The following is a 22,051-nucleotide window of genomic DNA, read 5'->3' as shown; positions in this document are numbered from 1 at the left end:
ACTCATTCAATTAGACCAGTAGAGAATGTAACAGGACCCCCAGACCTTAGCACAACTGACTCCATGGCGGAAGTGCCATTCAGGCTATAAAACTCAGCACGTGGACAACACCACTTGCCAAAACTAAAACAAAGGCCTAATCCATCAAAGTCCACACAATTCTAGGAAAGTCTCACAGTGTACTAACCTTGCTTTCTAGCTTCTGTATTTCTGCTTCTGGCTGTCCTTGCTAACTGAAGTATGTCAACCCAGAATATGTTTTTTTTTTGTTTGTTTGTTTGTTTTGTTTTGTTTTGTTTTTGTGCTTAGCAGTTCACCCTGAAAAAGGCTTAATGCTGCAGTGGGATCCCGAGCACCCAGTGCAGTTACCCCCAGGTAATAAGACTTTCTATCACCTTAGCCCGTGTTTGAGCAGTCTTCTCTGGTGGACACCCACAACATCTGTAACTATACCAGCTGTAAGCAGACAGTGGATATGGGCTCTAAGTATTACAGAGCGATCCCTCCTTATAGGTGTTTTCCCCCAGTAAAGGCCTGTACTGTCTCAAGTCACTCAGTCCTTCTCAGTGAGCTTCCATTTCACCGCCTCTCTAACTGTGGTCCAGTCCTCCTTTCACCTGATTCCCCTCCAACTCCTGTTGCTTCATTTTCCCCTTGAACAAGGACTGTCTTCTCATTGTGCTCCATGAATCTGTCACCCACTGACCTTAACCTTGGGTAAATTTTGAGATTAATTTCTCTGGAACTCTTTCTTTCTGATCCTCTGCCAGGCTGACTTCTTAGAAACCCCAGTGCTGGCTGAAGAGTCTCTGATGACCAAAAAGTTGGGGGATACTCTCTTCTTTTATAACAGGCCCCCAGACCTTAGCACAGTTGACTCCATGATGGAAGTGCCATTCAGGCCATAAAACTCAGCACGTAACCAGCACTTCCCGCCAAAACAAAAACAAAATTCTAATCCATCAAAGTCCATAGTTCAGGGAAAGTCTCAAAATGTACCAACCTTGCTCTTTGGCTTCTGTAGTTCTGGCTTCTGGCTAGCTGTCATTCTGGGTCCTGGGGTTTTCTTCCCTTCAGAGCGTCCAGACACCAGTGCGTATAGTACAGGTGCTGCACTGGAAGGAATGAAGCCTAGCCAGGCAGGTGAGTCAGCAGGATCCTGCTTCAGCAGTAAGTGTAGGGGTGGAGCTGGGAGGACTATTCATCTTTCAGTGATACAGCCCTCTTTGTTGGGGGAAATAAGAACTATAAACCCTGGGGAAGTGGATGGGCATTTTGGTGAGTGTACACCATTGGCTGAGGAAGAGGTGCTTGGAATGCTTCATTTGCATGAAGAAGGAATTCCAGGTTCTAGCTGGGCATGTCCAGGCTATGGGACTACCTGGGGAGTGAGAAGACTACCGAGTAGAGTGCTGGGGCATGCGGGCACAGAAGGGGGAGGGAGCAATCTTTGCTCCTGCTCATCTCAAGATTGAAATTTTCATGGTTTGGATACATCTCGACCTCACTCTAACTCCGGCTGGTTCCCCTGGTGTCACAGTTCACATGCTCCACATCTCTCCCTTTTTGTCTTATAAAGAAGAGGTGTCATTGTAGTCATCAGCCTCTATGTTGGGAATGGTCCGGTATTGAACTAGAACCCAATTGGCAGTGATTTTTGCAATGCTACTTATCTGCTGGATTAGAAATTGCATGAGTCAGGGTGCCAGGAGGAGTAGGGCTCCAATGGCCAGTACGGGTCCAAGAAGAAGAAGCCAAGCTACCAAAGGGTTTGAGTACCATGGGATAGTATTGTTGGGAGCACAGCATGCCTGGAGATGTCTGAGCATTTGTATGTCTTGTTCCACTAGCCCTATTTGGAGGCGGGGACAAGCTGGCACAAGACCTGTTGGTCAGCTATGATGTATTTGCACAGCCATTAGGGTAGAGCGAGCCCATGACTCCCGTTCGCCGTCGTTCATCTCAAGGATGGCTGACGGAAAGCTGACCATTAGATTTAAGGTGGGCAAACATTGCCACCATAACTGGTGGATTCATTTTGGCACCCCCAAAGTCTGCAACCTCCATCTATGGAAGCCTGCTGGAGGCAGTCACCTGTGCTCTGGTGAGGAAAGCAGAGGAAAGGGCTGAGGACAGTGGAGATGGAATTGGGGTGCAGAGGAAGATCCGGCATCCTTGAGGTGGGCAGTCCTGGGTTCCTGTGACATTGTTGTGTCCATTATAGGTCAGGCTCAGAATGAAGAATTATGAAAAGAGCCATAAGAAAACAGGAGGGCACCTGACTTAGCCATGAGGTCATGGGTTTCCTTCCAGAAGATCTTGTTGGTTTCGTGGTGGTGCCTCCTCTGCCTCCTCAGTCCTTTTGCTCTGAAAGCAAACAAACTTTTAAGGGTAACATTAGATGCACTAACATATATATGGGATGTGAGATGTGTATAAGTCAGATAGTGATGATTCTCTGCTCTAAGTTTGAGCAGGTAAAAGGCATTAAACTTTGTAAGTCTGTTTGACTGCATAACCAAACTGTACATCACTTTTTTTTTTAAAACCAGTTTCTTTCTTCATGCCTTCAGCCAAGATTTTCAAGAGATCTTTCCTAGTCAAATGTAATTTTTATTAACTTTGAGGGAATCTACAGCCCTTTGCTTTCTTTTGAAATAAGAGAAAAAGCAACATACTTAGAGTATATCAGCTGATTTAATATGTAGTCCTTTCTAAAATCTAGTGTTTTTTGTTTTGTTTTGTAGCAGCTGTGTTACCTGTCTTGTTGACATTTAAAAATGTGCTGTAGCCCAGCACAGTGGGACATGCCTTTACTCCTAACACTTGAGAGGCAGAGGCAGGCCTCCTAAGTGCTGTGAGTTTGAGGCCAGCCTGGTCTATAAAGCAAGTCTAGGTAAACCAAGGCTACATAAAGAAACCCTGTCTCGGAAAAACAAAACAAAACAAAACAAAACAAAACAAAACAAAAAATGCTGTGGGGAACAGCAAAGTATTCCCTTGGTTGTCAAGTCATGCTGGGGGTGTTGAGGTATGTCCTGATAAGTGCAAGAAACCTCCATAAAAGAGAGCTGAGAACAAGATAAACAAGGATGGGAAAATAACCTATGTAAAAAGAGCTGGAAAGAAAAGGAAAAAGAAAAATCAAAGAAAGAAAACATTCCCACCCCTTCCACCCAACAAGGGGGAACCAACTCCTCTTATTGGGCCAGAAGCTCCCACACTTTATTTATTTATTTATTTATTTATTTATTTATTTATTTATTTATTTATTTATTTTTTCTAAAGAGGGCTTCTCTGTGTAGTCACGGCTGTCCTGGAACTCCCTCTGTAGACCAGGTTGGCCTTGAACTCAGAAATGCACCTGCCTCTGCCTCCCAAGCGCTGGGATTAAAGGTGTGTGCCATCACTGCCTGGCTAAGTTTAACTTTCTGTCATCTCCCTCTCTGGGCATGGGATTCTCCTTTCTTTCCCCTTTCACCCACTTCCCTTAGATAAGCTGAGAGACCTTGGACCTTACCTGGGGGAAGGGACAAAGGTAGCACTTAAGTCTCATGCTGACTTAGATGATGCTATCTGGCCGATGATTTTCTAACCAGGTAAAAGTGCCACACAAGGCCACTAAGGCTTTCAACTAGTGTTAACTATTTTAACAAGCTGGTGTCCAAAGGTCTTAAATCCCAGCCCACATAGACAGTCACAGACCCATCTGCCCCCAGTGAGATAAAGTGGATAGAACCAAGTCACAGTCTTCTTAATTTCATGTGTTCGGAGGCCTGAGCCCCATTTATGGGCCCTGGGCACAGCTCTTCATTCCTTCTGCTTCCTTCATCAAATTGTTGTTTAGAGACAGGGTTAGTCTGTGTATCCTTGGCTGTCCTGGACTCACTTTGTAGACCAGACTGGCCTCCGATTCACAGAGATTTGCCTGCCTCTGCCTCCCTGAGTGCTGGGATTACAGGTGTGTGCCACTGCGTGCCAGGGTCCTTCGTCAATTTCTTTCAGCAACATCTTATGCCTGTTTGGGACCTACGTTCCTAGGCCACAGGTACCATCTCCTCTATCAATACTAACCTAACTAAGGTGTCTTGTGTAGAGAAATTGGTGAAACTGTTCATATGTACTTCCTGTGGTGTGTAGGTCCCACAGAGACTTCTTCCCTGAGGGAAGATGGGATCACTGTACTAGGAAGCTGAGCTCATCAACAGAAGGGAACCACGGACCTTGCCTCCCCCTCAGATCACGACCCCGTTAAGATATGTTGTGGGTTCAGGAATAGCCACACATTGACCACTTGAACACCAGACTCAGGCTGATGGAAGTTTATTGAATGCTGAACAGAAACTGACCAATCGGGGCCATAATCTGGAACCGGGAGCTAAACAATGCATTGGTCTGTTTCTAAGGCAGGTTGTTTTTATATCAAAAACTGTAACCAGGTAACCAGGTGTAGGAGGTGGGAGGAGGGGCAGCATTACATCATTTTGACTAGCTAAGCATAATCGATTTTGTTCCAAGTGTATTGTGTTGTAGCTAGGTAGCTAGACAAAACACTTTGAGCTGATTGGCTGGGATTTAGGACACCACAGGACTTGGCCCATCTTGCCTAATGAAATAAAAATAATGAATGTCATTTCACCATCTTAGTTAATATAACCACGTGGCATAAGTACCCATAAACTTCTTGGTGCCACTAAGCCCTGAGGGGTAAGCCCTTTTATATTATACTGAGGAGATGACTCGAAACTTTAATGATGTTTTGTTTTGTTGAGATGAGGTTTGTCTGTGTAGCCCTGGCTGTCCTAGAACTTAGTCTATAGTCCAGGCTGACTTTGAATTCACAGATTTGTCTACCTCTGCCTCCTGAGTGCTGGGATTATAGGCGTGTGCCACCATTTCCAGTCTTCAAGGTGTTTGTTTATATTTAGTTTTAATTTTGACACATTGATTTATGATCTATTTACTGGTTTCTTTTAAGATGTATTTGTTTGTTTTACATATATGAAAGCTCTATCTGCATGTACAGCTGCATGCCAGAAGAGGGCATCAGAGCCCAGTATAGATGGTTGGGAGCCACCATGTGGTTGCTGGGAATCAAACTCAGGACCCCTGGAAGAGCAGACAGTGCTCTTAACTGTTGACCTATCTCTCCAGCCCTACTTACAGGTTCCTAAAAAGGACTTAATAGTTTCTTTTGTTCTTTTGTTTTGTTTCTATGTGATAGCTTTGGCTCTCTTGGACTTGCTTTGTAGGCTAGACTGGCCTCAAACTCACAGTAACCTGCCTGCCTCTGGGATTATAGATGTGGGCCACTGTACCCAGCTAGGACTCAATAGTTTTTTTCAGACACGTGCCTCCAATGCTAGCCAGGTATCAAAGAACCTGGTTAAAATGGTTAAAGTTGGAGGCTCACGTGAATTCTCACCTGTCCAGAACTGAGTTTTGGAAAAGCATAGATCCCAAGTAGAACCCAAAGAATAGATTTCCAGCTATGTGGGGGCCAGGGCGAACAGAGTAATGATCTGTAAGAGGCAAGAAGGAAGGGAGCTGGTACTGGTTCACTTTTCTAGAGTCTGACCCGGGCAGTTTATTTCAGACATATTTAAGTACAGTACAATTTGAGGGGGGGAAAAGTTTCCCGGTAACAGTTACCGAAATGCCATGCGCACAAAAGCTTAAGGGGTGACTACGTCGAAACTCTTTTGTGAAGTTCATGTGACCACTTTTAGCTTAAAGGCCTGTGATGTGGTGTGGTCTCAGTCATACAGACGGTGGAGAGGTCACCAGGATATAAAACACATGTATCGTCTTTCCTAGCAATGGGTTCTATTGACTGAGAAACAGTGTTTAAGACAAAGTTCTGGAGAGGGAGGGTCATGATGAACACGGGGTAAATATTATGGTCTGGGGGTCTGGGTGAGGCCTGGCCCTACAGAGAACACAGATCACTCATAACTACATCCACCCCCAGCTCCCTGAGTGGGAAATGGGTAGACATCCCTTCCCTTGAAGACACCAGCCTAAATGGCTGATGCTCCTGGTTTTCCTAGTGCTTGTCTGTGAGCACAAGGACCTCGTAGCCCTCTACAGCTTGCCAGATGCCAAAGATGCCCAAAGTGTCTGGGGAGCTCTGATCTTAGACTTAGTTTCTAAATGGGTCCAGGAGCTACCCCTTCAGGGAGGCAGAATAGTGAAGTGGCAGTGAAGCCCTGTGTGAAGAAAAGAATGTTTAAAATGAGGAGAGGTTCATATGAACCATTAAGTCTGAGCCTTTTCTAATCAAACACTATAAAAACCTGTGTTTAGAGCAAGGAATCAAAATCACTTTACCTTCCCCACCTCAAAAGACTTTTATGCAAAATTTTTTAATCCTCACCACCTAGTAAAACCTTTGTCTACACAAAGCCCTTCTGTTGCACTCCAGGAATTTGATGGCCTGAGCTCCGTTTCTCCATTCCTCCATTTCTTGTGCCCCAGTTACTTTAGGACTAGCCAATCGAATAAGATTGTGAAGTCAGCCAATGGGAAAAAGACAGTCACCACTTTGTTGGGGCTCTATCTCCCCCACCCCCCACACACATAGTATCAAATGGCTATGTAGGGATGTACTCTCTTCTAACCCTGGACCTGATCCCCCTTCTAATTTGCTTCCCTGCTGACTTTAAAGACTGCTCCAGAAAAGCCTCTTTCCCCTGCAGATGGAGGGCAATTGCATCTTGAACAGGTTTCGCTCCTGGTAAAACTGCTTCCCAGCAAACTCAGACAATGAGGGTCAGCTCTTCCTTTCTCTGACTCCTCCAGCTCTGAGATGGGCTTACAGCTGCTACCCACCTCCGCTCTGAAGGCCTCAAGGCCGTGACTTCCCACCTGATGTTGGAGCAACCCGTTGCCATCCATGTGGGCCTGGACCTTCTTCCAGAGAAGCCCACCAGGCCTCCACCTGGGTTCCTCCAGCCAGACTTCCACTTTTCTGCTCCTAATCTCTAGTAGGCCTATCTTCATCTACCCAGCGGCCATGGTGAGTACCCTGAGGACCATCCCTGTACTGCTCCATTTATATCTGTTGTCATCTTTGGAGACAAGGTTTCTCTATGTAGCACTGGCTGTCCCTGAACTTACGTAGACCAGGCTGGCCCTGAACTCACTGAGACCTATATGATTTTGCCTCATGGGTGCGTCACCACACCTCCCAGTCTGTGTTCTTTGAAGACTTCCAAAGTGTGCAGAAAAGCCTCCAGGCATATCTCCTTCTGTGTCTGACCCCACTCTGGCTCCTTCCTCCGAGATCTTGTAATACTGCTGTCAGCCAAAAAGCAATTATCAAACAGCAATTCTCGGGGACAGGGTTTAAAAATCACCCAGGTAAATGCCAGCCTCCCCTTCCTTATACAGTGAAGAGGCCCACTGTCAGCTCAGAGCTGAAGTTTCATATGCCCTTTGCCCCACGATAGTTAAATGTGATATTTACATTAATGTGTTGTCACTTTTATGTGCTTTTGGCTACGTGTTACATGTAAGTAAATCGTCTGATTATAGAATGTTTTATACCTGACTTTTAAGATTTGTGCATGTGAGCTGGGCCTGGTGTTGCACACCTTTAATTTCAGTGCTCAAGGTGGCAGAGGCAGGGGATCTCTGTGAGTTCAAGGTTAGCCTGGTCTGCCGAGTGAGTTCCAGGACAGCTAGAGCTACACAGAGAAACCCTGTTTTGAAAACAAAACAAAACAAAAACCAACCAAACAAACAAAAAACCGAAACCAACCAAACCAAACCAAACCAAAAAAAGATCAATATACATTTCCTGTATGAGACTAAGGAGGTGATAAATGCCAGACTCCATGACTGATTACAATAACCTCATGGTTGATTCTTTGGTATTTGAGACAGTTATTTCACATACAGTATCTACTGGGTTCTAAAAAAAACTGTTTCCCCAGTCACATGGGAGGAAGGAGGTGGGAATCCACTGCGTCTTAATGCCTGCCCTTTCTGACTGACCATCGCAAGCCTGCCTTTTCTCTGGCCAGAATAAAATGTGTCTCCGATTTTGAGACTCCTTTGTCCCGGATTTTTTGTCTGCATTTGCTAAATGTCCTGGGTCCATCACTGGACTCAAATCCCCTGTTCAGTTTACACCACCAGAGTCCTCTTTCTTCTCTGGTCCATTAGAGAAAGCTGCCATTTACTATTTCGAGCTATGGTGGGAATAAAATGCCTCTTGTGCATCAGTACATTGTCATGTGCTGTTTAAGCTCACCGAGACCTCTCACTTCACACCCAAGTATCTCAAAGTGTCCTCTAAACTGCCCAGTCCTGAGTTAGGCCACCTGTCTTTATAACAAGAATAAAAGAGAAACATTGTACCTTTAAAAACAGCTACATTTTTTTTTTTTTTAAATCAACACCGTCTCTTTAAGTAACTCTAGTTGTCCTGGAACGCACTGTGTAGACCAGGCTAATCTCAAAGCCCCTGCCTTTGCTTCCCAGGTGCTGGCATTAAAGGTGTGTATGGTCAGGCTGGCTGAAATGCCTTTAGTGGGAATGGCTAACAGGAGGCTTATCCATTGAGTGTACTGTGCCTAAGAACGCATAATCATTAACTCTTGTGCACTGTTTGAAAAGGTCATCCTTAACTTATATCTGTTGTAAATTGAGGTTGTAAACCTCAAGGCGATAATGTTTTGCTACAGGCACTCACAGAGCATGGCCATGGTGAAACACTTTTGAACCTTGCAGAACACACACAAAAAGTTGTTTTTGATGTGTAGAAGATGAGAATTGGATATGTTAATCAGGATGTACTTAAACGTTTCTCTAAGCTTTATGGAAATACTACACAGCAGCTAAAAGTACTAGACTACTATACTAATCTGGGTGTTCAGTAACCACGTTTAGAGGACCCTCCCAGTGTAGAAGGGACACTATTGCCCTTTGTCCTCCATGCTCAACTAGGTCCTAGAGGACTGTGGACATCTCTCAGAGTTCTATAGTCCTGGTGAATCACTTGTCCTGAACCTGTCCTGGTCAGGAAAGTAATGGACACCCCACTGTGTGGACTCTAACCAGTGGCAATTCTACAAAGGGAGCTTAACACGGAGGAGAATTCTCCACTGTGCTTCTGAGTAAAGCTACAGCCAAGCAGGGCCTTTGACTTAGCCTCACGTAGATGAAAGTGGTAAAGGAAAGTGAGAGGGACTCCTCCCAATCCCAAAGGACACCTGTGGGCCAGACCCTAAACTAGCCCTGAGAACAAAAAACACAAAGGTTCCATCTTCTCCTCCAGGGTCTAGCTGGGTAAGTGCAGTTCTCACTCCTCATCAAGGAAACTTCTCTCTGCAGCAGATGGAGACCAACACAGAAACCCACAACCAAGCAAAGGCAGAGTTGTGGAGCCAGTCCCAAAGGATGCATCCACAAAACACGGCACCTAGGGCTCAGGGAACAGCACGGAAGAGGGTGGAAAGACTGTAAGAGCCGGAGGATCGGGGAGTTTGCTGTGAGATGGCGTCTCCTAGTAATAATGTCAGAAGCTACACCATAAAGTCTCGCCAACAGAACAGCCTATACACGAGCTGCACAACATGCCAAAGTGGATGGGAATGGGGGCGGGACACAGACGAGACTCCCATGAGGCCTCAACTCTACATAAAGAACTATAGGCAACTAAAGAATGCTGAGTGTGAACTGTGATTTTTTATGTGGGTGCCAGAGATTTGAACTCTGGTCCTCATGCTTTCCCACAGAGCACTGTGCCCAGCCTTAGCAGCTTCAGTTTTAATGGAAATGTAGGCCAGGGGATGATCAGCGTGGATAGACAAGTAGGAGACTTTTGTCTTCAAAGCTGGGACCCAAAAGGCCTTAAAAACTGCATGAAGACTTGCTTTAGAGCCAAGGGTGTAGCGGGAAGACAAAAAGTTTTTGGAAAATCATGAATTAGAGATATAGAGATTCATAATCCAGATTCACCCTTAGTCACAAGTGAAAACATGGTGCCTTGAAAAGAATAGTGAAATTCATCTACTCTGGGAAAGAAAAGAGAGAGACACAGTCACAGATATGATTGACATCAAAGCACTGATAAAACATGACCAGCTTTGGCCAATTCTGAAGCTTTAGATAAAAATAGACAAACTACTAGAAAAATGTTACTTACTGAAATAAATGTAAGAAACAATAAAGTATCTGAACTCACAGTTCAGAAGATAAGACAGGCAAGGGGGCCTGAATTAGGGTAGAGCAGGCATTTATTCTGGAGAAAAACATCCAGAGCCTTCCATCACTTACCAGCTGGGGTAGCAATAGGGCAGAGGCGAGAGGGGGGGAGGGAGGCTTAGAGCTTCCCCTCCCTCTTTTGGCATGAGACTGCCTATTACAGGACAATAGTGAGTGAAAGAATGCCAGGTGACAAATATCCCTGGTGGCCAGCCATTCTTAGGAGTTTGCAGGGAGGTGGTGTAGGAATCTAGGCTTTTACTATGGAATGCTAATTACTCTGATTTCCAGAATTGTCAGCACTCAACCAAGATGAAAGAATTTTTCAAAACGGCACATTCGTGGCCAGTGTGAACAGTTCTAGTTCCACTAAAGAAATAGAAATCATAGAAGGAAATCTTACCCTGAAGAAAACCCCAGGCTGCAGGGTGTCACTGTTGAGACATTCTTCAAGGAAAAGTTAGTTCTAGATTTACATGAATGATAACAGAGTGAGCACAGAAGACCCTTCCTAAGTGCATTTCATACGTACCAGCAACGGTAGCTGGGCATGGTGGTACACACCTGTGATCCCATCGCTTGGGGGTCAAGAGCAAGAGATCAGGAGTTCAAGGTTATCCTCAGCTACAAAGTGAATCTGAGGTCAGCCAGGGCTGTGTGAGACCCATATCAAAAAACCAACTGACCAAAAAAAAATTAAACAATTGAACAAAACTAGCAACAAACATTTAAATTATGAAATTTAAAAACATGTCTTTATGGGCTGGAGAGATGGCTCAGAGGTTAAGAGCACCGGCCCCTCTTCCAAGGGTGGCTCACAACCATCTATAATGAGATCTGGTGCCCTCTTCTGGCCTGCAGGTGTGCATGCAGGCAGAATTCCGAAGGTTTCAGAGCCCTGAGCAATCCCTGCCTTGAAAGGAGGCCCCTTGTCACTTTGGAGACTTTCAGTCAGCCCAATCGGGGAACTATTTTAGAGTGACACCCTTGTTGCTTCTCTGGCTTTTTCCATTTCTCATGGGGTAGCGTGTATCCATCCTGGAAAGCTGTCTGTGCAGAGACCAGGAATTGTTTGGCACTGAGTCCACGGGGCATAGGAGGAAAATCCATGGAGAGTCTTCTCCGGGCTAGGTGCTGGAGACGTCTGAACTGACACACCTCACTGAATGAGAATGGCCCCCTCCGGGCTCATAGATTTGAATACCTGGGAGTGGCCCCATTTGAAAGAATTAGGAGAGGGGTCCCTGTGGGAGGAAGGGTGTCACTGGAAGTGGGCTCTGAGGTTTCAAAAAGCTCACGCCAAACCTAGAGGCTCTCTCTTCCAGCTGCCCGTGGGTCCATTGTAGAACTCTCAGCTCCTTCTCCAGCACCACATCTGCCTGCAGGCTGCCATGCTTCTGCCATGAGGATAACGGACTAAGCCTCTGAAACCGTAAAGCAGTGCCAGTTAAATGTTTTTCTTTTTAAGAGTCGCAGCCGGGCGGGGGGGGGGGGGGGGCTGGAGAGATGGCTCAGTGGTTAAGAGCACTGTTTGTTCTTCCAAAGGAACGAGGTTCAATTCCCAGTACCCACATGGCAGCTCACAACTGTCTGTAACTCCAGTTCAAGGGGTCTGACACCTTCTCACTAATGCACATAAAACAAAATTAAATAAATTATTTTTAAAAAATTAAAAAAAAAAAGAGTTGCAGCAGGCATGGTGTCTCTTCGCAGCAATGGAACACTGGCTTAGACACGTCTTCCAACCCTGTGCCACTTGGGCCGGTTCTTCTAATCCCTGCACTGTAAACACCCTTTTTAAAAAAACAAAACCAGGATCCATGTGTTCTCTTTCCTAAGAGATACACATGATGGAGGGGTTTTAGGGCTTTCTGCTATTGGGCCTTTGGAAGTGGCAGGCGGTCATTAGGTGTCAGCCACCATCCTTGGGGGCCAGGTGACACGAGGCTTAGAGGTGAAGAGCATTCCCTCTAAAGAGTTTTGGGTCTCTTGGGAGCCAGCAAAGGCTCCTGCCCCAGGGCAGCCCTCATAGCCTCAGAGACAGCTATTCTGTTTTCTTTTGCCACATTCCCTTTCTGCTGCCCAGGGACAGTGTGCTGCAGCCATTTGGGTGGGCAAAAAAAGGCTGCCAGGAGCCTAATGGATTTCTCGGGATGCTTCGTGGGATCTCGGCTGCAGCTCGAGTCTCTTTCTTCCTAGTCTGACCGGATGGGCATGGAGGCGGGGGAAGGCATGTGTGGATCTGTGTGGAGGTTCTGACTCTTCCTTTGGGGCAGTCACAGCACCCCGGGGAGAGCGATCAGCTCTGCCAGCCAAACAGTGGAGGTTTTAGGTATTGGTCCTGATTCGAGTACATCAGAGTCAGCGACTGTTGCAGACCCTGCATGTCAGATCCCTTCCTTTTCAAAGGAGCCGCCACCGGTGTAAGAGACCGGATCAGGGTTTCCTGAGGACTGATGTGAGAATCAGGACAGACTATGTAGCCTTCCACAGGACCTCTTCGTGGGAGTGAGGTGGAGAAGATCCTCCTTCCTTCTCTGTCAGACAGGTAGCTGGATTCAGGTTTTGTCAGGTCTTGAGAGTAATCTCAGGTCCCTCCAGCACGAGGGGGCTAAAATTTAAGTAACCAGCTGTCAGTCATCCTTAGACTTTAGACTAGCCTCTGTGTCATGAGGCATGTGAACCATGAGGGGGCACCCAAGGGCAAACTTTTGGAGTTCCCGGGCAACCGCTGCTCTAGCTTAATTCCGTTCCTACTTAGTCTAGTTCCTCATTGACCTACCCTGTAGGTTGTGCAGCAGGATCCATGAACTGGATAATTACTTCCAAAGCAATGCCCTGTCTCTCAGTCAGGTGCAGCGAGAGCTAACGTGAGAGTCTCAGTTAACGGCTTTTTACTCCTTGGGACTGCTGTTGGGGACTCAGGTCCTTTCAGCCTTAATGGCTCCCTAAACCTGAGCTTCCGCTTCCTTACCCGTTTCATGTAGAGCTGGGCAGGCAGGCCTATAATCCCAGCGCTCAGGGAGGCAGAGACAAGCAGTTTTCTGAGTTTGAGGCCAGCCTGGTCTACAAAGTGAGTCCAGGATAGCCAAGGCTACACAGAGAAACCCTATTTGGGTTAAAGTGCTGGGATTAAAGGGTTGCACCACCACCACCTGGCAAATCCCTCCCACCTTTTTTTTTTTTTTTTTTTTTTCCTAAAGAGCCTGATGCAGATATTTAGCCAGATCCAAATTCTATAATATCCTGTGGCTCCCAGAGATTCCCTTGTTTGCCTGACTGAGGGTTTGGGGGAGCAGAAAACCCAGAATAAATTAGAACTGTGTCAGTCCTAAAAGTCTGGTTCCTTTTGACATTCAAGCCGGCCTCTTCCTCCAGGTCCTTGGAGCCGAGTCAGTCAGGATGTTGAGGAAGAATTCTGTCTCCTGGGAAATTATTTCTTTTGTTGGACCACAGAGAAGGAGCTCCCCTTCATACTGAATTATACTGAGTTAGGGTAGTCTCTGGATGAGTTCAATGCGCCAAATCTTAAGCAAGAGCTAAGGCAAAGGCCAGGCCGTGGTGGCCCAGGCCTTTAATAGCAGCGCTTGGGAGTTACAGGCAGGCAGACCTCTGTGAGTTTGAGGCCAGCCTGGTCTACATGAGTTCTACTCCAGCCAGGGCTACACTGTCTCAACAAAACAAAACAAGTGGATCCATGGGGAAAGGCCTCCAAGTGACCTGTCCTGCTCTGCAAGTGGGATCTTCAAGGTGAGTAGGAGCAGACAAGATGAAGCAGGATGCAAAGGAAAGCATCTGTCTAGCCCTGAACACTGGCTCACATCAGAGGGGATCTGAGTGGTGAGAGCACTAGGATTAAGAACCAGGCGAGGGTGTCTGAGTGTACAAGAATCAGGCACCGGGCTGGTGGTGCATCTGTGAGAAAGCAGGCTGAGCAAGCCAATAAGCAGCACCCGTCCACGGCCTCTGCATCAGCTCCTACCTTCAGCTTCCTGCCCTGCTTGGATTCCTGGCCAAGCTTCCCCTGACTTCCTCCAATGATGAGCAGTGATATGGAAGTGTAAGCTGAATAAACCCTTTCCTCCCCAACTTGCTTTAATTTATGTTGTTTCAATACAGCTATAGTAACTCTAAGACATTTCTCTCCGTCCTGATTATTTGAAAAAATGATGAAATCCTTTGGGGTTTTATTTGTGTGGGTAGTCAGATTTTGAAGCTTTAATCTTTTTTGTTTACTCATTTTTTGTTTTTGTTTGTTTGTTTTTCAAGTCAGAGTCTCTCTGTGTGTCCCTGGCTGTCCTGTCACTCTGTAGACCAGGTTAACCTTGAACCTGGAGATCTGCCTGCCTCCTTCCGAGTTCTGGGATTAAAGGTGTGTACCATCACCTTTATAAATTATAAATTATTATAATTCATTTTTCTTTTGTGTTCATTGGTGTTTTGTCTGCATGTATATCTGTGTAAAGGTGTCAGAAGCCCTGAAACTGGAATTACAGACAGGTGTGAGGGGCCACGTAGGAGCTGGGATTTGAACTTGGGTCCTCTGGAAGAACAGCCAGTATTTTTAACCGATAAGCTATCTCTCCAGTGCCCAGATTTTGGAGTTTTAAGTTTTTGTTGTTGTTATTATTATTATAGTGTCTGGATGGGAGTGGGTTAGAGGCTGTCTCAGGGGAGCCTCTTCCTCCTGTGAATCTGATGCCATGTCAGTGTATCTTCTCATGACCTTCTATAAGCTTTAACTGGGGTGATAAAGCTGGCCTCTTGTCTTTCCAGGAGAATTCCTATTGTGAAGAGCCTCAGAGAGTCCTTCTTAGGAAGGCAAGTTCTCCAGATCAGCCCCCTTAGGTCCCAGGAAGAGTTTCCTGTTTTGTCTTTTTGTTTGCTTGTTTTCTCCTCCAGTCACACCAAGCTCAGGCCAGTGGCGGGAGTATGTTAGTCTCTAGTCACAAATCGGGGAGGTGGATGATGGATAGACTACCAAATGATTTAATTTGTTCAAAGAACTCTTGTATATTTTAAGTGATTTGCTAATGGCCCCTTTTGTTTTGGGTTTAGAGAAGTGAGACAGGCACAGAGAAGCAATCCCCCTGCTGGTTAGAGTCCCCCAAGAGCCACAGGATGAAAGGAAATTCAGTCTCATCGGGAGTAAAGTTCATGAAGTCGCCCTGGAGCCAGCTGTCAGTAATTAACTCAAGTGAGACCCTCTAGGGAGTGGGAGGGTGAGGGGAAGGGGGAGCCAGCATAGAATGTAGGACAGCACTCCCTGAAAAACAAAAACAAACAAACAACAACAAGAACAACAACAAAGGGGCTGGAGAAATGGCTCAGTGGTCCTTTGCTCTTCCAAAGGACCCGGGTACAATGCCCAGCACCCACGTGGCAGCTCACAACTGTCTGTAATGCCAATTCCAAGGGATCTGACACACTAATGCACATAAAATAAAATAATTAAAACAACAACAACAACAACAAAAATCCCAAGTTCAAATCCTAGCTCCTACATGGCCACTCATACTTGGTCTTTGAAACAAGCACTGGAGCTAAAATCCTCCAAAAGGGACCCTCCTTCTCAGAGAAGAGAAAGAACAAACTCGCCAGCCTTGATACCACAGTGCTAAACTAGGTTAGGGGGTGACCCCATCCCAGGATGGAGGAGAAGCCTGGTAAATTCAACAGCCGCGTTCTCCCCTCCGTTCAGGGTTTGGCTTGATTGCACTGGTCTTAATGAGTCAGTGATCCTCAGAAATCCCAAATGAGCACCCCAAAATGTCACCACCCACAGGTCTTGAGTCAGGGTAGTTTGCTCTGCTGATTAAAGAATTAAAAGCCCGGCTTGGTGGCTCAGGCCTTTAGTGTGTATGCACTAGAGAGACAGAGGCAGGTGGATCTGGGAGTTGGAAGCCAGCCAGGGCTACAGATTGAGACTCTCTCTAAAAATTAAAACCAAAAATAAATCAAGCTCTATGATTTATGCTGCTGTATGAAGGTGTTAAGACATTTTGTTGTTGTTGTTAAGCAGAGAATCGATTAACCATAAAGTCAGGAAGAAGATACTGTTTATCAGAGAGAGTAAATGATGGGATGAAGGAGTTTTAAGATACCTTCTAGCTCTTAAAATCTAGAGGTCCCCTTACGCATGACAACTACAGTTGTTTTATTTTGTAATGCTAGGAATGAGCACACACCCTGCGAGGGACTCTACCTCTGAAGTAGAGCCTAAGTTCTTTTTTGGTTTTGTTTTGTTTTGCTTTTTGAGACAGGGTTTCTCTGCATAGCCTTGGCTGCCCTGGACTCTCTTTGTAGACCAGGCTGGCCTCACAGAGATCTGCCTGACTCCCTGAGTGCTGAGATTATAGTGCCCCGTGCCCAGCTTTAAGTTCTTTTAAATTATTTTTTACCCTGAGATAGGGCCTTGATAACTCTCCCAGGCTGCTATCCCTCAATTTCCTTCTTTATTTCTTTAATAATTTTTAAGATCTTAAATTTTATTTTTATTCTTTACATATGGGTGTTTTGCCTGTATGTATATTTGTATACCATGTGTGTGAAGTACATATGTAGACCAGAAGAAGGTGTTGGTTTCCCTAGGATTGGCGGTAGAGCCAATTGTGAGCAGCCTTGTAGGTGTTGGGAATTGAACCAGAGTCTGGTGGAAGAGGAGCCAGAGCTCTTGACCAATGAGGCTAACCAGCCTCTCAGTTTCTTGAATCGCTGGATCACAGGCCTTTGCTACCAGGCACAATTAAAGTCCATTTTTTATGTCCTCCACACAGCTCACCATACAATATTGTAAATCTACTAATATGATGACCATTTATATAGGTCTCATTTCAGTATTTTATTAAGAAAAGCAAGCTGGGTCTAGAAATTCAGATTTGTAAATTCTATCCATTTGGGAGGCTGAACCATCTCTCCAGCCTCATAAATAATTTTTTTGTGTTTTGATTTGGAGGGTTTGTTTGTTTGGGACAGGGTTTCTCTGTATAGCCCTGGCTGTCCTGAAATTTACTCGGTAGACCAGGCTGACATCGAACCCAGAGATCTGCCTGCCTCTGCCTTCCAAATACTGGGATTACAGGTGCACACCACCTGCCTGGCTCCATCTCCCGGTTCTCTATAGCCGACCCCAGACCTCCACTGCTGATCCTAACTCAAGGCTCAGCTTTCTCTCTTCCTCTTCTCCATCTTCCTCTTCCCAGCAGCTGTTGTAGGCCTCTAGACATGGGTGCTGGGACTGGAACTCAGATCCTCTGCAAGAGCAAGAAGTGATCCACTGTCTCCAAGCCATCTCCCTGGGGTCCTAGCATTTTATGACATAGGTTTACACATGAAGGCACAGAGGCATATACACAAGGAGAATCTTTTCCCCCTACAAGAATAAATTGGAAAAATAAAAGTGCCTGTCTCAGACAGGGCACTTGTTTGCCAGCAGCAGACATAACTGGTTGAAGAGTTAAAAACTGTTTATTATAAAGATAACTATTGGAGGGACAGGAGAGCAGGCTCGGTGATGACCCTCATAGATAAAGCTGTGAACCGCAAAGCCTGGTGAGTAAAACATCCAGAACGTTGTCCTGGGACCAAGAACTGCTCAGATGCTGGGAACTTGGCAGTAGCTCTTAGGGGTGCCAGCACTCACCTGTAGTGGGGGTGGGGTGGGCTGGGACAGAGACTGAGCCCTTCATTAGGAAGGAATGGTCGCCATGAAGCCAGATAAGCTGAGTTCAGTTCCTGGAACCTACTTGAAGTTGTCCTCTGTCCTCCACAAGTGCTGGGTGGCATGTGTCACACACACACACACACACACACACACACACACACACAAATAAATAAAGTTTTAAAGTTGGATACTCTGCCTCACTTTCATACACCCTTCTCCCCTCACTCTCCTCCGGAAAAGAAAAAAATAGAATTACAGAGCTAGTAAATAAATGTGTTTTTTTTTTTTTTAAATTAAAAGAATTCTATGCATCACTTTCACTATCCATCTAGCCTTACTCACCCCCTGGGGAAAAAAATGGAATTATAGGGCTAGGACTATAATTCACTTATCTAGTATGTACCAGGCCCTGGGTCACCTCTCCAGCACTTAAACAACACCGAAGATGTTTCAAAGGAGCTGTGCATACGTGCATGCTTTTCCAATGCTTCCAAAACTCCGGAGGCATACACAAGAAACTGACAACCCGAGCAGGAAGGTGGGAGGGAGGGACTGGGAGGAGTTCCAAGAAGGGAAACCGGGGTTGGGGTTGGGGTGTAATATATGATAAAAGAATTTTAAAAAATATTTAAAAAAAAAAAAGAGAAACTGATAACCTGTGGTTTCTTCAAAGAAGGGAAGGAGGAGACAAAAAAAAAGGATCACCGACATGGATTCTACGAGTGACCATGTAACCGTGGCAGACACATTAAAGGCTCAACAAGCCTCGGAACCGTCTTATTCAACACCGCATCGCGTCACTTGTGTTTGGAATGCTCAGGGGAAACACCATCAGGCAGTGAGTAAAAGTCCACGCTGTGACCAAAACTGACGGCACAGATGTCACAAACGCTAGCGCTATCTCAGGGTCACCGTCTCCGGCTTCCAGGCTCAAGGTCCCCTCTCACACCCCCCCACAAGTTGTTAAATAGCATCCGCTTGTCCCATAACGTTGGCCTGCCTGGCTCCCACTTCCTGGTACACACAGTTCAGCCCTCTGAAGCTGCCAGTGACCTTGAGGACACAGAGAACTGTTAGCAGAAATAGCTAACCATCTGAGGAAGCAAAACCTCTCTCCCTCACACACACACCCTCACAGTCTGCGGAGGGTTCGTCATTCCTAAAGTCTGAGGAGTTGAGAAAGGCCCACACACAGCCAGGGGCCAGTAGCTCTCCCAAGGGAACAGGGCTGTGCCTGTGACTACAGGAAGGTTCTTTGGCTGAGCTCAGAGCCTGCTGACCACGGCCATTTAACACCTGCGGGCCGAGCTTCCATTTCCCGTCAGCTGGATCACTTAGGATGTTGCCAGCGTGGTGAACAGAACAGAAAGTGGTTCCCACAGTGCGGAAGTTCATTATGAAACAGAGCACTGTGTTTGGGGGAAGAGAGTTGCAGAACTGAATCCGGTCCTACGACATACAGATGATTTGGCTTGCTCTCTCTGGCCTATCTGGACTTTCCCTTCCTAGCAACAAGATGACCCCGCTAAACCGAAGACCACAAGAGGTCACTGAAGACAGGAAGCTCCAGTGCTTCCCACGGCGAACTTGTCCTCTTTCATTCTGACTTTAATCCAAATAAAAACTCTTTCCCAGAAGCCTCCAGTGGGTTTCTCCTCAGCTCCAGCCAGCTAGATTTGTGTTGCACGCCCACACTCAGATCCGTTCCTGACAAGGGCTGAGTACTCTCCCTTTGACTGGCCCATAGCTCCTCCTTAGTGCCCAACGAGGAGGCAGGCTCCCTCTTCTCCCTTCCCCTTCTTTCCCTTTCCTCCCCTCCCTTCTTCCTTCCTCTTCTCTTCTCCCTTCCCCTTCCCTCCCTCTGTCTGACAGGGTTTTGTTATATATCCAAAGCTGGTGTTGAACTCTTGATCCTCCTGCCTTTGCCTCCTGAGTGCCAGGATTATAGTAGAGAAGCATCGTGCCTAGCTTGTCCATTTCTTGTTTTATCTGAAATTGAGTTCTTACTGGATACTCTGTAATTGTTTTTCCTCCTTGCTGTGTTGGGGATCGAACTCCAGGCCTTGTTCATGCTAGGCAAGCCCTCCACGACTGAACTACACCCCACCCTCGTATCCTATGTTTTAATTGCTAAATGTGGCATCCTCCCTGGGAGACTTGCCTTGGCTTTTTGAGCCCATTGTCAGCCCACACTCGACAATCAGAGTTCTGCTAGCAAGAAGGCTGTAGACCCCAATAGCGTTCAATATGATGTCTCATCGCTTTGCAAGACTTTCTAAACTGTCAGTCAAGACAGCTCTGGTTGGGGTGGCTGGATGGCACAGAGGGTCAAAGCACTGTCTGCCAGAACTGACAGCCTGAATTCCATCCCCAGGACCCACAGATGGAAGGAGAGTACGGATTCCTGCAAGTTGCCCTCTGACCTCCGCATATGTTCCATGGCATATACACACACGCACTCAACTACAGGCATGCACACACACAGAGTGACTAACAGTTTTTATGAGCATAGAGGTGACACACACACACAGAGAGAGACAGAGAGAGAGAGAGAGAGAGAGAAATGACAGACTGAAACAGGAGTTACAGGCAGGAGCTCACTCTATAGCCCAGGCTAGCCTGGAATTCCCCATGGAGATAAGGTTGGCCTCAAACTCTCCGCAGTCCCCTCCTAACTTGGTCTCTCAAGTGCTGGGATCCCACGCATGAGCTGTGACATTTAGCGGAGATCACAGTTTTCCATCACAGGAATAAACCCAAATTCTCAGGGCAAGCTGGTGACAGCGTACGGTGACGGAGCTGTTAAAAAATAAGCTGTGTGCAGGGCACCATCACATTGCAGCTTTCGCTTGTGTGATCTGCAGCTTTGACGAACCGTCACTCAGCGTCCTTTGGCTTTGCCACAGCTGCAGAGAGCGGGGGCCACAGCGGCTCTGGAGACCCTGTGGACCTCTCTTTGTAGAAGACTTATCTGAGTGTTCCGCCCGCTTCTGAGACCACTGGGCATAGAAGCTCGAGATGCCGAAGAACTGATGAGGAGATGGGAATGTTTTCTGTGGGATCTGATGCTGTCTCAACACTACGTTAATGCAAGGAGATAATTAGCGAGCGGGGTCTGATCACAGACAGCGAGTTCCGAAGAGTGGGGAGCCACTTGTGGCGAGACGCACACCCTCAGCTCCTTCGCCAAGCCCCCTACATTTCCACTATTAGTGAGCAGCCACACGGCCGCAGGCCTGGGAGGGGCAACGCTTGTTTGTTTGTCGGACCCCGTGAACTCTGGCCCACAGCCCAAGCAGTCCTGGGACTTCTGGGACCACGTGACAGCTCCACTTAAACCGTGCCACCCTAGGAAGAGAAAAAACAAATGGTAAACACCTTTATTTTCCGAGACAGCCCCGAGAACCTGGGTCCACGGATAATTCTTTTTTTTTCTTTATGAGAAAATAGCGTCTGCCTCCTAAACTGGATTTATGATATAGACCAAGGAAGAGCCTGAGTGAGAAAAGTGAGGCGGTACGCCCCTGCTGAGCCAGGGTTCAGAAGCCAGAGGCAGGAAGACAGGGAGCTCAGGGCCGTCGACGGCTGCGTGAGACAGCCAACCAGAGTTGTGTTTGGGCAGCACAAGCTGGACTCAGTGGGTTCGTTTGAAACAAAACAAAGTTGAGAGGGGGTGAGGTAAGGGACGGCTCTGGGAGGAGTGAGGGGGAGGTGGTACATCTGATCAAAATACGTGTAAGGAATTATCAAAGAACTAATAACAACATTATGGGTTTTTTAAAACAACCAGAAATGACCTGTGTTCTGGTAGCATAGTATACACATGTCGTGGGGGTATCCACCAGAAAAACAAAACAAACCCGCCTCTGCCTCCTGGAATGAGCCCTGCACGTGGCATGAATTGGCTTTTTTTGAGATGGGGTCTCATGTCAAGGCTGGCCTCAGAGCCTAGAGTTGAGGCTGGTCTTGAACTCTTGGTCCTCTTGTTTCTATCTGCAGAGCGCTAGGACTAGAGGCATGTGTCACTATCCCTGGGCCATCCTCTGATGTACACGTGTGTGGTTTATGTATTTCCTTTTCTGGGTATGTACATCATGCCCTGACCATGTTCGTGTGTGTGTGTGTGTGTGTGTGTGTGTGTGTGTGTGTGTGTGTCTGTATGGGCTTGTGAATTCG

At 46.6% G+C, this 22,051-nt stretch overlaps 1 long non-coding RNA gene across 3 annotated transcripts; it reads left to right on the top strand.

Moving 5' to 3' along the window:
* The first annotated feature begins 1,036 nt into the window (after positions 1-1,036).
* Positions 1,037-19,478, top strand: LOC129688123 (uncharacterized). 3 transcript variants are annotated; one of them, XR_008721864.1, is made up of 3 exons: positions 1,037-1,143; positions 6,802-7,018; positions 18,549-19,478. It is a non-coding gene; the product is annotated as an uncharacterized LOC129688123 (long non-coding RNA). The 3 variants fall into 3 exon arrangements; XR_008721865.1 differs by lacking the exon at positions 18,549-19,478 and adding an exon at positions 15,271-15,346; XR_008721866.1 differs by lacking the exon at positions 18,549-19,478 and adding an exon at positions 9,340-9,398.
* Positions 19,479-22,051: the final 2,573 nt, after the last annotated feature.

The sequence above is a fragment of the Psammomys obesus genome, unplaced genomic scaffold (genome assembly GCF_907164565.1).
Source record: "Psammomys obesus unplaced genomic scaffold, mPsaObe1.curated_primary_1811, whole genome shotgun sequence".
Classification (NCBI taxonomy): domain Eukaryota; kingdom Metazoa; phylum Chordata; class Mammalia; order Rodentia; family Muridae; genus Psammomys; species Psammomys obesus.
This window is presented reverse-complemented; position numbering and strand designations above follow the sequence as displayed.